General features: G+C 46.2%; 1 pseudogene; it reads right to left on the bottom strand.

The window, feature by feature from the left end:
- Nucleotides 1-5,172: 5,172 nt before the first annotated feature.
- Nucleotides 5,173-14,271, bottom strand: LOC133057924 (adenylosuccinate synthetase isozyme 2-like; annotated as a pseudogene).
- Between the last annotated feature and the right edge of the window lie 315 nt (nucleotides 14,272-14,586).

Raw genomic sequence — 14,586 nt, 5'->3', positions numbered from 1 at the left:
TGCTCACGTCCCTCTGCTTATGATGCCCCTGATGAGCCCAGATCCGAAAGCACCATCTCCTGCAGAGGGAGCAGTGGGGACACGGGATCCCCATGGCAATGATGACCAGGGATTCCAGGCAAAGCCCTGCCTTTGTGACCAGGACAGAGGTGAGGGACACTGAGAGGTTCAGCCCTGCTCTCTGGCTGCTGCTGGGTCCACACGCCCTCCTGGATCACTTTGGACCCCATCCTGATTAGGAGGCTGGTCATCAGTGTCACACACCTAATCACTAACCACAGCCACAAGGAATTCCCATGTTATGGGGATGTCTGATGGAAGTTTGCCCTCTACTCCAGGGTGGGACCCATCACTGCCCTGAGCCTGACGGTGCCCTCAGCAGTGCTGGGTTAGGTCTCTGCTGCCACTTGTGCTGTTAAATCCAAGCAGTCTCACCTCCTATCCAGGTGCATCTTTATGGGGTCCATGAAATTGTCTCCCTTTCTCTCTGGTCTCCAAATCCTAGCAGAATGCCCATGTGCCCAGATACACAGGGTCCCTGTGCTGAGCAGGATGCTGAGGAAGGAAAGCCCAGCATCTGTGCCCTGGAGCCCCAGGGGGCCTCTCCCATCCCCCGAACATTCTTCTCCTGCTCCAGGCTTTGTGCTCTGCCTCAATGCCTCAACCCTGACCCTTAGGGAAGCTGGGTCCTCCCTTTCCCCAGGGATTGCTGCCCTCCTCTCCAGGTACTGGGAGACCCTCCCCAGTAGGACACGCCTCTCAGACTCCACACTTGCCCATATCCTTGTCTTTTCCCTCATGGTCTCTCCCACTTTTCTCTCCCTGGTTCCTTGTTTGAGATGATATTGGATAAATGTCACTATTTTGGACACAGACCTTATAAACCCACCTCCATTAAATCTCCATGGATTCTAACAATTGAAGGTTAGAAGGTTAGACTTCACCATGTCCAGTGAAGATGAGGTAATGGTCATAAGGGTTTTTCAACCAGAGATGAAACAAGAGCCCAGACAAGGATGAGATTCCCATTTATAGGCATAATCTTTTCTACCAAACATTTAATATAGAAAGCTTACAAAATTAGTCTAAAAACATCTTTAAATATCTGAGTCAAAAAGAAGTACTGTGAGGACCATGATCAAGGGTAAATGAGAACCCCTGGAAGTGATCAAGAAGAGATTTGTTGTACCTGAGAGCCTCCTATTCTCTTTGCAAAGAGAGAGATAAGAACACAGCCATGCAGTCCAGGCTGGGAAGGTCCCGGGAGGCCCTGCAAATTCAGCCTTGACTACACATCAACCTGAGAAAGAAACTCAGGCAGAATCATGACCAGGCACAACCCATGGGCACGCTGGGTGTTTGAATCCTGGGACTTGGTTCAGGTGGTTGTGTTCTGGTAGAGAACCCACGAGCTAGGCAGAGCAAACTCAGACATCAAGGAATCTGGAAATTCATTAGTTTACCAGCCTACCATTTAAGGGGCTGAGGTCATTAGGTACCTGGAAAAATTAATGACCAGGCCCAAACTCGACGAAGGGGATTCATTCTACTGCCCTGTGAGGTGACATCAGAATGACCCTCCTGCAAGTGTGAGAAAGCCCTTCCAGGAGGCTGTGGAGTGAAGTGGGGGAGGGGGAGGTCTGAGCCCAGCAGGGGGCGCTGTGGGCCTGGTCCTGAGAGCTCAGGGTCCTGGCCAGGCAGGCTGGCACCTCCTGCCCGGGCTCTTGCCCCCGGGGCAGCAGGGTCCTCACTGGAGGGTGACGTTCCTGCACCTGGGCCCCCAGGGGACGCGGCAGCTCTCAGCTCAGAGCCACAGGCTTGCCTCTCAGTTCCTGCTCCTCTGTCATGGGGTCAGTGCCCAGACCTGACATCCAACCAAAGAAAGAGGGAGGATCATACACCAAAAATGGACTTCCTGCAGTAACCTCGACGTCCAGGGATACCTGGACAGGGGATGAGAGACCCCTGCAGAGGGGCTGCCCCATTGCCCACAGATCGCCCGGTGTTCACAGTGGGAGAGGGCTGCAGGCAAAGACACTTTGTCACCACCTATGTCATTTTAAAATGTTCCCTGTTGTGTTATTTGGCAATTTCAACATTTTAGAGTGAAATATGGAAATTGATATTGTTTCAGTTTTTGTTGCTCCCTTACTTGTTCCTTCCTGTTATATTAATACTTTATATTAACACTTGTAACATGAAATATATGAAATCACAAGTTCTGTCAAACTAACATCAATATGTTGGTATAATAAGAAAAGAATTAAGTAGGAATACATATTATTCACCTCTATGAGTTGAGGTTCTCAAACACCTCTGACAAAAATCATGTGAATTTTATTAAACAGCTACTTTAGCAGCAAATCTAACATGAATAGAAACTAAGAATAGTATTTACATTTTTATGTCAAAGAAACAAGAGATGAACAAGACTTTTCCCATCTCTTCCACACACGTTAAAACTTGAGGTGTCTGAGCTCCTTCTCGTCCTCGTTGCCCCCACATCCCTCCTCCCTCCCGAGTCTATCAGCTCCACAGCAGAATCGCAGGGAAGGGAGTTTTACAGTGTCCATGATGCTCACCACACCTACCTGTTCACACATGGTGCTTTTCTATTTCTGATGATGAGACATGTATGCCAGCTTTGTTGGAACTGAACTTGCACGCCATCATAACTGCATGAGGACATGATGACATTTACCCCTAAAATCCGCAGCTCTGTTGGAAGCTACTCCCCATGGTCGTGGCTGTTCACAGCACAGGAGGCCGTCACCCCAAGCCTGGCCCTGTGTCTCTACATGTCACTCCCCACCTCCAGGCCTGGTCCCCCCACCGCTGGGACTACAGACACTTTACAAGATTGTGTTCAAGGGCCACGCCTTACCCTTCACACCAGACACAGGTTCTGGATACTCTACTGGGTTCAGGGCTGGAGGCACAAGGATGGACAGCATCACACAGACGGGACACAGCGGGTCCCTGAGAAGGACAGAGAGTGTTCAAAAGATGGGCTCAGGTTTGGGAAAGGCTAGATTATTGGGGAAAGAGAGGACGACTTGCAAACTCCTCCTTCAGCCTCGAACTCTTCAGGGAGTAGATAGAGCACTGAGGTCACCAAGGTCTCGGGAGCACATTTGCTGAAAGACGTCACCCCATCACTCAGGGGCTCCTTCTGGTTCTGTCCCCACTCTGTGTGAGGTCCAGCATCTGCCTCCTTCAAGTCCCCCCAGGGACCTCAGGTGACCTGGGCAGGGAGAGGCGGGAAGTGATTTGCATGAGACCCCTGCTCCTCCTGACAGGCTGGAGGCGTGAAAAGGCCCAGGACCCCATCTCCAGCCCAGGAGGCTGAGGAGCCTGCGTCCCGGGAGGGTCCCCACCATGGCCTGGACGGTGTTTCTGCTCGGGCTGCTGGCTTACGGCTCAGGTCAGGGGTCGGGACTCAGCACCCTTGGGGCACCTCCACGCAGGGTCTCAGGGCACCTCATCACCATAACAACCCCTTTGTCTTCTCTGTCGCTGTTAGGGGTAGAAGCTCAGACTGTGATCCAGGAACCGTCACTGTCAGTGTCTCCAGGAGGGACGGTCACCCTCACCTGTGGACTGAGCTCTGGGTCAGTCACTACGTACAACGAACCCAGCTGGTACCAGCAGACCCCAGGCCAGGCTCCCAGAAATGTTATCTACAACACAAACAGCAGCCCCTCTGGGGTCCCTGATCACTTCTCTGCCTCCATCTCTGGAAACAAAGCCACCCTCACCATCACGGGGTCCCAGCCCGAGGACGAGGCTGACTATCACTGCTTACTGGACAAGGGCAGTGGTTCTTACAGCTGCACAGTGATGGGAGCTCCTGGGGAAGTGCAAATAAAACCTGCCTGTGCTCAGAGGGCTCAGCCTTTAGAGGCAGGAGAGGGCGGAAGTGGTCAGCTCCCCTATGGGGATGGAGGCTCCAGATCCATCCCCTGTCTAGTGGTTCACGGCCCCGCGCCTCCTGCAGTCTCTCCCCAGGTGTGTCCAGGTCCCCAAGAGGATGGGTAGAGGGGCTCAGGTGCACATTTTATCAACAACATAGAGACTCAGAGACCCCCAACAGCCAGCACGACCCTTCTTGTTCAAAGAGTTTCAAGAGACATACTCAATTTCGTTAACTTGATGATGGAGAATAAAGGAATCCCTAAACACTTCTTTATATGTGTGCAATAGCCTGATCCACAGAACACGTGCTGATCTGATTATAAACCACGTGCTCACAGTCATCGCCCTGAAGCTAATCATGGAAAAGAAGCTTTGAAAGCCTGCAAGTCTGATACTGCCCCAGACAGCTCCTGCTCTCTGGAAGTCTTTTCTCAGACTTCTAGGCTTTTTTTATTTTCAAATCTGACATAGTTTCAATATTTTAAAATGACATATGAAATTTCTATGAATTTTATTGACGACCATATTGGTAGCTTTTCAACACACATATCCATGTATATATATGTATAAAATGTATATGTATACATGTGGATGCACGTATGCACATGTATTTGATGATGAAAGTGCTGCTCCCTGAGAGGCGGGACAGTCGGTGTCAATCGCTAACTGTGCTCACAGCACACGGCATGGCTGGGTATGCTCCTAGGCTGACGGTGAGCCGGCATCAGCCCGGCCCAGCACCACTTCCACCGAGTGTTGGTCTGTGGGGATCATAAGGGGCGCTGAGGGTCTCCCCAGGGTCTGACCTGTGGGCAGCCCCTGCTGTGTGGCCCCTGCCCCTATCAACTACTAGGTCTGGATGAGTGGGTCTCTGTGTGTGATGGGCACTCAGCAGGGTGTCCTCTCTGGCCTGGGCAGGGTCCCTGCTCACAGGCCACTGTGGATCCCGGGAGATGCTTCCTCCTGGTCGCTCCTGGGGGGCAAACTCTGAATCTCCCTGCCTCAGTCCGATTCGCTAAACTCACCCATCAAAGAGGGGAGTTGAAAGAGATTGTGTCTGTGATTCGGGTAAACAGCAACCACAAGACCACAACAGGACTGAAACCTTGGCGCTTGATAGAGCGGCCATCCCGGGGCCCGCCCTGAGCTGCTCTACGTGGGGCTTGGCCCCACTCGGGGGATGGAAGGACTTGTGTCCTCGCCCTGGAGGAGGAGACCCGGGATGCGGAGGCGGGAGCCCTGAGTGCAGATCTGGGCTCAGAACAGCAGCAGGAAGGGCTGAGTGGCCAGCACTCCAGCCGTGAGCGATCCTGACTCTGAGGTCAGCTCAGCCGGGGTGGGTGAAGGGGAGGCTGTGGGCACAGGGGTGTCTGTGAGGAAGGGCAGGCAGGCCCTGGATGCAGTGGGGGAGCTTTGAGGGCACCCCAGTGAATGAGGGAGGTGCAGAGTGTGGCGATGGCACAGCCCGTGATGTCACTTCCCCAGGACCCACCGTCTCCAGGGCCCCTCTCCAGGGAGAAGAACCTTTTGGGAGATTCCGCATCTGTGAGAAAGAGGGAGATATCATCATGTTCCCCACAGACTGTCCCCAGTCCCCTGACGCTTGGTTCTGACATGTGTTTGTGATGGAGGGGTGTGTGTTTGTGTGTGTGTGTGTGATGGAGGTGTGTGCATGTGTGTGTGATGGAGCAAGGTGTGTGTGTGTGTGTGTGTGTGTGTGTGTGATGGAGGTGTGTGTGAGAGATGGAGGTGTGTGTGTGTGTGATGGAGGGGTGTGTGTTTGTGTGTGTGTGTGTGATGGAGGTGTGTGCATGTGTGTGTGATGGAGCAAGGTGTGTGTGTGTGTGTGTGTGTGTGTGTGTGATGGAGGTGTGTGTGAGAGATGGAGGTGTGTGTGCGTGTGATGGAGGTGGGTGTGGAGCAGGAAGGGCTGGAGGAATGTCAGGATCACAGCTTCTACTTTGGGGAGAAGGCACAATCTGGGGCCCGCAGGCGAGGCTTCCTCTGTGCTTCCCTAGGGCCTCAGAGGCTCAGAAGAACTGGCCCACAGCTGACTCCTAAATATACCCTTTGGGTTTGGTGTAAATTCCGGCTCCCTGATCCTGCTCACCCGTTCCAGTCCATTTTAGTTCACTGATTCCTAAAATGTCTATGTTCACTGCTGCCATTTTCTGTTTGACCACTTCCAATTTGCTTTGATTCATATCTAGAGAAGCATTAAATCCTTTCATGGTGACATCAGATCCTCATGACTAGCAAAAAAACCTTTTGTAAAATGAGTGCTTAATGGTATTGCGCTCCCCTGTCACCAAAACCTTTTATACTGACCTTCCCCCCTGCCGCTTTGGAGCAGTCTCTCAGAGCTATCTGAGATGGTGCCTCCTGGGCTGCAGTCCTCATTTTGCACTAAATAAAACTTAACTCGCAACTCTCAAGCTGTGCATCCTTTTTAGTTGACAGATTAAACATAATAATGTCAGTGATACAGCCAGGACCTGCACAAGGCCCAAAACATGTGGTCAGCTTCACTGTGAGTGGATCTGAGGCTGTAGAAAAACATGCACCATTACTGGTTTCAAAACTTAGTTAAAGAGGATTTTAGGGTGTGAGTAAGGGAATATTTTTTTCACTGACATTTGTGTTTTATTTGGAGGAGCTACTGTACAATTGCGCTCATTTCACATGCTAGCAAGGAAATCCTCAAGACCCTTCAAACTAGGCTTCAACAATATTTGAACTGAGAACTCCAGATGTATAAGCTGGATTTAGAAAAATCACATGAATCACTGATCCAATTGTCAACATTTGTTGGATTATAGAAAAAGCAAGATAATTCCAGAAAAACATCTACTTCTGCTTCATTCAGTTCAGTCGCTCAGTCGTGTCCGACTCTCTGCAACCCCATGAGCTGCAGCACGCCAGGCCTCCCTGTCCATCACCAATTCCCGAAGTCCACCCAAACCCATGTCCATTGAGTCGGTGATGCCATCCAACCATCTCATCCTCTGTCATCCCCTTCTCCTCCTGACCTCAATCTTTCCCAGCATCAGGGTCTTTTCAAATGAGTCAGCTCTTCGCATCAGGTGGCCATGGTACTGGAGTTTCAGCTTCAGCATCAGTCCTTCCAATGAACATCTCGTTTAGGATGGACTGGTTGGATCTCCTTGCAGTCCAAGGGACTCTCAGGAGTCTTCTCCAGCACCACAGTTCAAAAGCATTAATTCTTCGGCTAAAACCTTTGACTGTGTGAATTGCAATAAACTAAATTGTGATTTATTTAAACTAAATTATGAGAAATTCCTAAAGAGATGGGGATAGCAGTCAACTTACTTCCCTCATGGGAAACCTGCATGCAGGACAAGAAGCAACAGTTAGAACTGGATATGGAACAAAGAACTGGTTCGAAATGGGGCAAAAAAGTACGTCAAGGCTGTATCTTGTCACCTTGCTTATTTAATGTATATGGAGAGTACATCATGGAAGTGACGGGCCCATCATGGGCTGGATGATCACAAGCTGGGATCAAGACCGCTGGGAGAAATAACAACTTCAGATGTGCAAATGATATTACCCTCATGGCTGAAATTGAAGATCCTGTTGATGAGAGTGAAGGAGCAGAGTGAAAAGGCTTGTTTAAAACTCAATTTTCAGAAAATGAAGATCATGGCATCTCATCCTATCACTTCATGGAATCAGAAGAGGGAAAAGTGAAAACAGTGGCAGATTTTATTTTCTTGAGCTCCAAATTCACTGTGGACAGTGACTGCAGCCAGGAAAGTAAAAGAAGCTTGCTCCTTGGAAGAAAAGCTACGACCAAGCTAGACAGCATATTAAAAAGCAGAGACATCACCTGCTGACAAAGGTTCCCATAGACAAAGCTATGGTTCTTCCAGTAGTCATGTACACATGTGAGATTTGGGCCATAAAGAAGTTTGAGGGCCAAAGAATTAACGTTTTTGAACTGTGGTGCTGGAGAAGACTCTTGAGAGTCCCTTGGACACCAAAGAGATCAAACCAGTCAATCCTAAAGGAAAGCAATCCTGAATATTCATTGGAAGGACTGATGCTGAAGCTGAATCTCCAATACTTTGGCCACCTGATGCAAAGAGTCAACTCATTGGAAAAGATCCCGATGCTGGGAAAGATTGAGGGCAGGAGGAGAAGGGGATGACAGAGGATGAGATGGTTTGATATCCTCACTGACTTGAAGGACATGAGTTTGAGCAAGCTCCGTGAGTTGGCTATGGACAGGGAAGCTGGCGTGCTGCAGTCTTTGGTCCAGGCGTCCTGGATTCTCAAAGAATTAGACAGGATTTATTGACTGAAAAGTGACAATCAGAAGTCCCTACTCCTCTGCCTGATTGCTAAACTGAAGTGTCTTTATTATGAGACATAATCTGACCTCGCTCACCTGTGAAGAGAAGAGATTAACACATTCCTTCTAAAGGCTGGCCCTTCATTAAGATGTTTTAAAGACTGGTGGCCCTATTTACTTTGCTTCCTCATAGCCTATCCCTCTCTATTCGGCCTCTTAACTGTGTTTCTACACATGTCACTCTCTGGTAATATAAACGAACCTGGCCTTCTGACCTCTAGGAGTTGGTTATTTTGAGACATTAATATGTCATCTCAGTGAGCCAGCATTCTGAATAAAGTCATATTCCTTGCCACAACACATCTCCTCCAATTCATTGGCCTGTCATGTGATGAGCAGAGTGGGCTTCGACTTAACAACGCTGGGATCATTAGTTCAGATACGGCACTTGCTATGATGAATTTACTTCAGACATAGAGGGAGGGGCATGAGGTCTCTGTCCTCAGCTGTGTGGCTTCCTGGTAGGCCTGTACCTTTTGGGGCCACAGGAAGACTCTGGATGTCCTCTAAGATTTTAGCTGAAAACCTCCTTTTTTCTGTCAGTTTTTCAATCAGAACTTCCTAGTTTTCATCAGATTTAAACTCAGAATCTCCTAGTTTCTGTAATTTACCTAAAAACCTCATATTTTCTGAAATTTTGCTTCAGAACCTCCATCTTTTTGTCAGATTTTCACTCATAATCTCCTAATTTCTGTTAGATTTTATCTCTGAGTCCCTGGTTTCTTTCAGATTTTACTTCAGAACCTCTTCACTCTCTCAGATATTACCTGAGAACATCCTAGGTTCTGTCAGATTGTACCTCAGAACTTCCCAGTTTCTGTCAGATATTACCTCAGACCCCCTACATTCTGTCAGACTTTACAACAGAATCCCACTTTCTGTCTGATTTTACCTCAGACAACCATTGACCAGTTTCTGTCAATTTCACTTTAGAATGCCCTAGTTTCTGTCAGATTTTACCTAAGGGGTCCCTAGTTTCTGTCAGATGTAACCTTGGAGCCCTTAGTTTCTGCGAGATTTTGACAAAGGAGTCCCTAGTTTCTATCAGACTATACTTAAGCATTGCCTCGTTTCTGTCAGATTTTACCTCCGGAGACTGTAATTCTGTCAAATTTTACTTCAGAACCACCTAGTTTCTGTCAGATTTTACCTCAGAACCCCCTAATTTCTGTCTGATTTTACCACGGAACCACCTAGTTTCTGTCAGATTTTACCTAAGGAGAACCTAGTTTCTGTCAGATTTTACTACAGAATCCCTTAGTTTCTGCCAGATGTTACTTCAGAGACTCTCTAGATTCTCTCAGATTTTATGTCAGAACCCCCTAGTTTCTGTCAGATTGTACCAAAGGAGTCCCTAGTTTCTCTCAGATTATAGCTCGGTATCACTTAGTTTCTATCAGATCTTACCTCTGGAGCCTGTAATTCTATCAGATTTTATCTCAGAACCACCTAGTTTCTGTCTGATTTTACCGCAGAGTCATCTGATTTCTGTCAGATTTTACCACAGAACCCCTTAGTTTCTGTCAGATTTTAACCTCAGTTCAGTTTAGTCGCTCATTCCTGTCTGACATTTTGCGATCCCATGGACTGCATCATGCCAGGCTTCCTTGTCCATCACCAACTCCTGAAGCTTGCTCAAACTCATGCCCATTGAGTCGATGATATCATCCAACCATCTCATCCTCTGTCGTCCCCTTCTCCTCCTCAGAAGCCCCTATACTATGTGAGATTTACCTAAGGAAAACCTAGTTTCTGTCAGATTTTACCACAGAACCCATCAATTTCTATCAGTGGTTACCCCAGAATCCCCCTGGTTTCTCACAGATTTTACCTCAGGAGCCCCTAGTTTCTGTCAGATTTTACCACAGAACCAACCTAGTTTCTGTCAGATTTTACCCTAGAAGCCCTTGGCTTCTGTCAGATTTTCCATCAGAAGCCCCTAGTTTCTGTCACATTTTACCTTAGTACCACCTAGTTTCTACCTAGTTCTTACCTCAGAAGCCTCCAGTTTCTGTAACATTTTACCTCCATATCCCCTGATTTCTGTCAGATTTTACCTAAGAACCCCCTCGTTTCTGTCAGATTTTACCAAAAGAGTCCCTAGTTTCTCTCAGACTATATCTCAGTATCATCTAGTTTCTATCTGATTTTACCTCTGGAGCATGTCATTCTGTCAGATTTTACCTCAGAACACCCTAGTTTTTGTCAGATTTTATGTCAGAAGCCCCTAGTTTATGTCAGATTTTACCACAAAACCCATTATATTCTGTCAGATTTACCTAAGGAGAACCTAGTTTCTCTCAGATTTTACCACAGAACCCCTTAGTTTCTGTCAAGTCTTACCTCACAACCTCCCTACTTTCTCACAGATTTTACCTCAGGAGTCCCTATTTTCTGTCAAATTTTACCTCAAAATCCCCTAGTTTCTGTCATATTTTACCTCTGAACCCCCTAGTTTCTGTCAGATTTCACCTCAGAAGCCCTTATTTTCTACCACAGCTCACCTCAGTAGTCCCTAGTTTCTGTTAGATATTACCTCAGAACCCCTTCATTTCTGTCAAATTTTACCTCGGAAATCCCTAATGTCTGTCATATTTTACCTCAGAACCCCCTAGCTCTTTCAGATTTCACCAGAGAATGCCCTAGTTTCTGCCAGATTTTACCTCAGAAGACTAGTTTCTGTTAAATTTTACCTCAGTATCCCTTAATTTCTGTCAAATTTCCCCTCAGAACTGCCTAGTTTCTGTCAGATTTTGCCACAGAACCCCTTTGTTTCTGTCAGATTTTTAACCACACAACCCTCTAGTTTCTGTCAAATTTACCTCAGAACCCCTAGCTTCTTTCTGTCAGATTTTGCCTAGGAAGGTCGTAATTTTTGTCAGTTATCACTTCAGGAAACCCTAGTTTCTCTCAGGTTCTGCCTCGGAACCCCCTAGTTTCTGTCAGATTTGATCTCAGTAATCCCTAGTTTCTGTCTGACTTTTCCTCAGACCCGTCACCTCGAGTTTCTGTCAGATTTTTCCTCAGAATCCCCTAGTTTCTGTCAGATTTTACCTCTGAACGCCGTAGTTTTTGTCACATTTCACCTCAGTAATCCCTAGTTTCCTAAGGCCCACTTGACTTCACATTCCAGGATCTGGCTCGAGGTGAATCATCATACCATTGTGATTATCTGGGTCATGAGGATCTTTTTTGTACAGTTCTTCTGTGTATTCTTGCCAGCTCTTCTTAATATCTTCTGCTTCTGTTAGGTCCATAATATTTCTGTCCTTTATTGTGTCCATATTTGGATGAAATATTCCTTTGGTATCTCTAATTTTCTTGAAGAGATCTCTTGTCTTTCCCATTCTATTGTTTTCCTCTATTTCTTTACATTGATCACTGAGGAAGGCTTTCTTATCTCTCCTTGCTATTCTTTGGAACTCTGCATTCAAATGGGTATATCTTTCCTTTTCTGCTTTGCCTCTTGCTTCTTTTCTTTTCACAGCTGTTTGTAAGGCCTCCTCAGACAACCATTTGCCTTTTTGCATTACTTTTTCTTGAGGATGGTCTTGATCCCTGCCTCCTGTATATGGTCACAAACCTCCATCCATAGTTCTTCAGGCACTCTGTCTATCAGATCTAATCCCTTGAATCTATTTGTCACTTTCGTCATAACTGAATGGTCTCGTGGTTTTCCCTACTTTCTTCCATTTAACTCTGAATTTGGCAATCAGGAGTTCATGATTTGAGCCACAGTCAGCTTCTGGTCTTGTTTTTGCTGACTGTATAGAACTTCTCCATCTTTAGCTGCAAAGAATATAATCAGTCTGATTTTGATATTGACCATCTGGTGATGACCATGTGTGGAGGTTTCTCTTGTGTTGTTGGAAGAGGGTGTTTGCCATGACCAGTGCATTCTCTTGGCAAAATTCTGTTAGGCTTTGCCGTGCTTCATTCTGTACTGCAAGGCCAAATTTGCCTGTTACTTCAGGTATTTCTTGACTTCCTACTTTTGCAATCCAATCCTCTATATTGAAAAAGACATCTTTTCTGGGTGTTAGTTCTAGAAGGTCTTCTAGGTCTTCATAGAACCATTCAACTTCAGCTTCTTCAGCATTACTGGTCAGGGCATAGACTTGGATTACTGTGATATTGAATGGTTTGCCTTGGAAATGAACAGAGATCATTCTATCTGATTTCAAACAACATTGATTGTATTATTACTAAAATTAAAAGAAAATATGGCACCATAAGCAGGAGGAACAACAAATGATTTGGCAATCATGACTGCTAAGGCAGCTGACACTGCAAATTGCCAAAATGTATCTCCACACCAGCCATCCATCTTGAAAGACTGGAAACAGCTGTAGGGGCTAAACCTCACTTCAATGTCTTTATTCTTGGAATTCTTAGACCATAAATGAAATATTTAAGAAAGCCCTTTCCCCACCTCTCCAGGAATGCTTCTTGTATCACTGGAAATCCTTAAAAGAGTTAAATCATAGACTCTGGATTTATCTAAGCAAATATATTTAACTGGAATATAAGCTTCATCTTTAATAAATTGAACAATTCTGGGCATTAATAGGTAGTTCCTTAAATGTCCTTGCATTTCATATCTCTGTGTTCCATTTTGGAGGGTCTTACATTTAAGTCCATTTATTTAAGGGTTGTTGGTTTACTGGGAAATGAGTTATAATCTTACCATCTAACTTGTATGCAACTTCAACTCTGATTTCCATAAATATGTCCAAAATATCAGAATTTTGGGGTACCAATGCAGTAAATCCATTAATCATATGAGCATATTTAATCAAAACAAGGTCCAACCAGACACACCTTCTTTCCCTTCCTGTAGTTATACCAAACTCTCTATCCCTTGTTTGTAATAATTCTCCAATTTCATTGTCTTGCTCTGTAGGAAAGGGACCAATCCCAACTCTAGTTGTATAAGCTTTCACAACTCCATACACTTCTCCAGCATTTTAAGGGGGCATACCCAAGTCAGTACAAACACCTTCAACTGTACAGTTCAAAGAGGTTATGAAAGGAGAAATTTCAAAATCAGTATCTAGCAGTTCTGCATTCGCACCTTCTACCAAGATTTTCTTTGATGGTCCATGGAAAGCCTCATATAGGAAATAAACTCCATATATCTTGCAGTTGGTTTCACCCTTTCCATATAACCCTTGAATTTTTGGAATTCATCTTCAATGTCTATTTCCGAAGTGGGGTATGTAGATTTGTAGTGGTTAGCAGACCTTGGAACCGCTCAGAAAAGCCATCAAAGTCAGAAACAAGATCACAAATCCTAAGTCCACTCTCGTCCTCTTTAGAAGAATGAACGGGGCACATGCCATTTTTGTGGTACCCAAATTTTTTCCTGCTTGTTCTCCTCTCTGTTTTTCCTGGATACCACCAGCTGTTTGATGAAAATCAAGCACAATATGAGCTCTGGCAGGTATGAGAAGCCTTTGTCCCAGCCTTCCAGACCATTCCCTTGTTGAATGTTTTTTTCTGCTTCCTCAAACAATCCGCCTAGATGAATTGCCACATCATTTCCGATGAATGTAGTAATATTCAGGCTCCACTGGGAGCCGGAATTATTCCACTGGGTAATTATTGCAATGGGTAAAAGACGAAAATCACCCTCCACAGAATCTACAACAACTGTACAGGCCAGCGTTATTTCCTCCCTGGCAGTGGCACAGAGCGTTGGTGTCCTGCACTAGCAGATCCCCCACCTTCCCCTTGGCTTCACTGACCCGCTGCCCACCGAGCACCAGGGTCACCAGGTTCCCTCCAGGCTGCTCCCTGGGGCGGCCTCAGTCGCCTTGGACAAGGAGGATGCCCCCAGGTTGGTGTCGGCAAAGGCCCTGGGTCCAGAGACACGAGAAGAGCCTGAAGGGGTCGGGGGCGGCTGGGAGTGTGTAAACTGGATTGCTCTGTAAATTTGAGAGTCTAGTATAAAATATAACATATATTTGAAAAAATAACATTGGTAACACAGTCAATTTCTTAACCTGATATTAGAATTTGTCTAACTTTCTAAGTTTTCATTTTGTGTAGAGTATTTGAATCAATATTTAATGATAGTGGTTTGTAGTATTCCCTTTTCCTGGTTTGGTTGTCTGGTTGTTTCTTTAAACTTGATTGATTGATTGATTGATTGATTGATGGCTGTGCTGGGCCTTCCTTGCTCCTGCTGTGGGGCGGCACGGCCGCTCTTCATTTCACTCAGCTGGCTTCTCACTGGGGTGGATTCTCTTGTTGCAGAGCACCTGCTTGGGACAGGGAGCTTCAGCAGTTCTGCT

The sequence above is a fragment of the Dama dama genome, chromosome 5 (genome assembly GCF_033118175.1).
Source record: "Dama dama isolate Ldn47 chromosome 5, ASM3311817v1, whole genome shotgun sequence".
NCBI lineage: Eukaryota > Metazoa > Chordata > Mammalia > Artiodactyla > Cervidae > Dama > Dama dama.
This window is presented reverse-complemented; position numbering and strand designations above follow the sequence as displayed.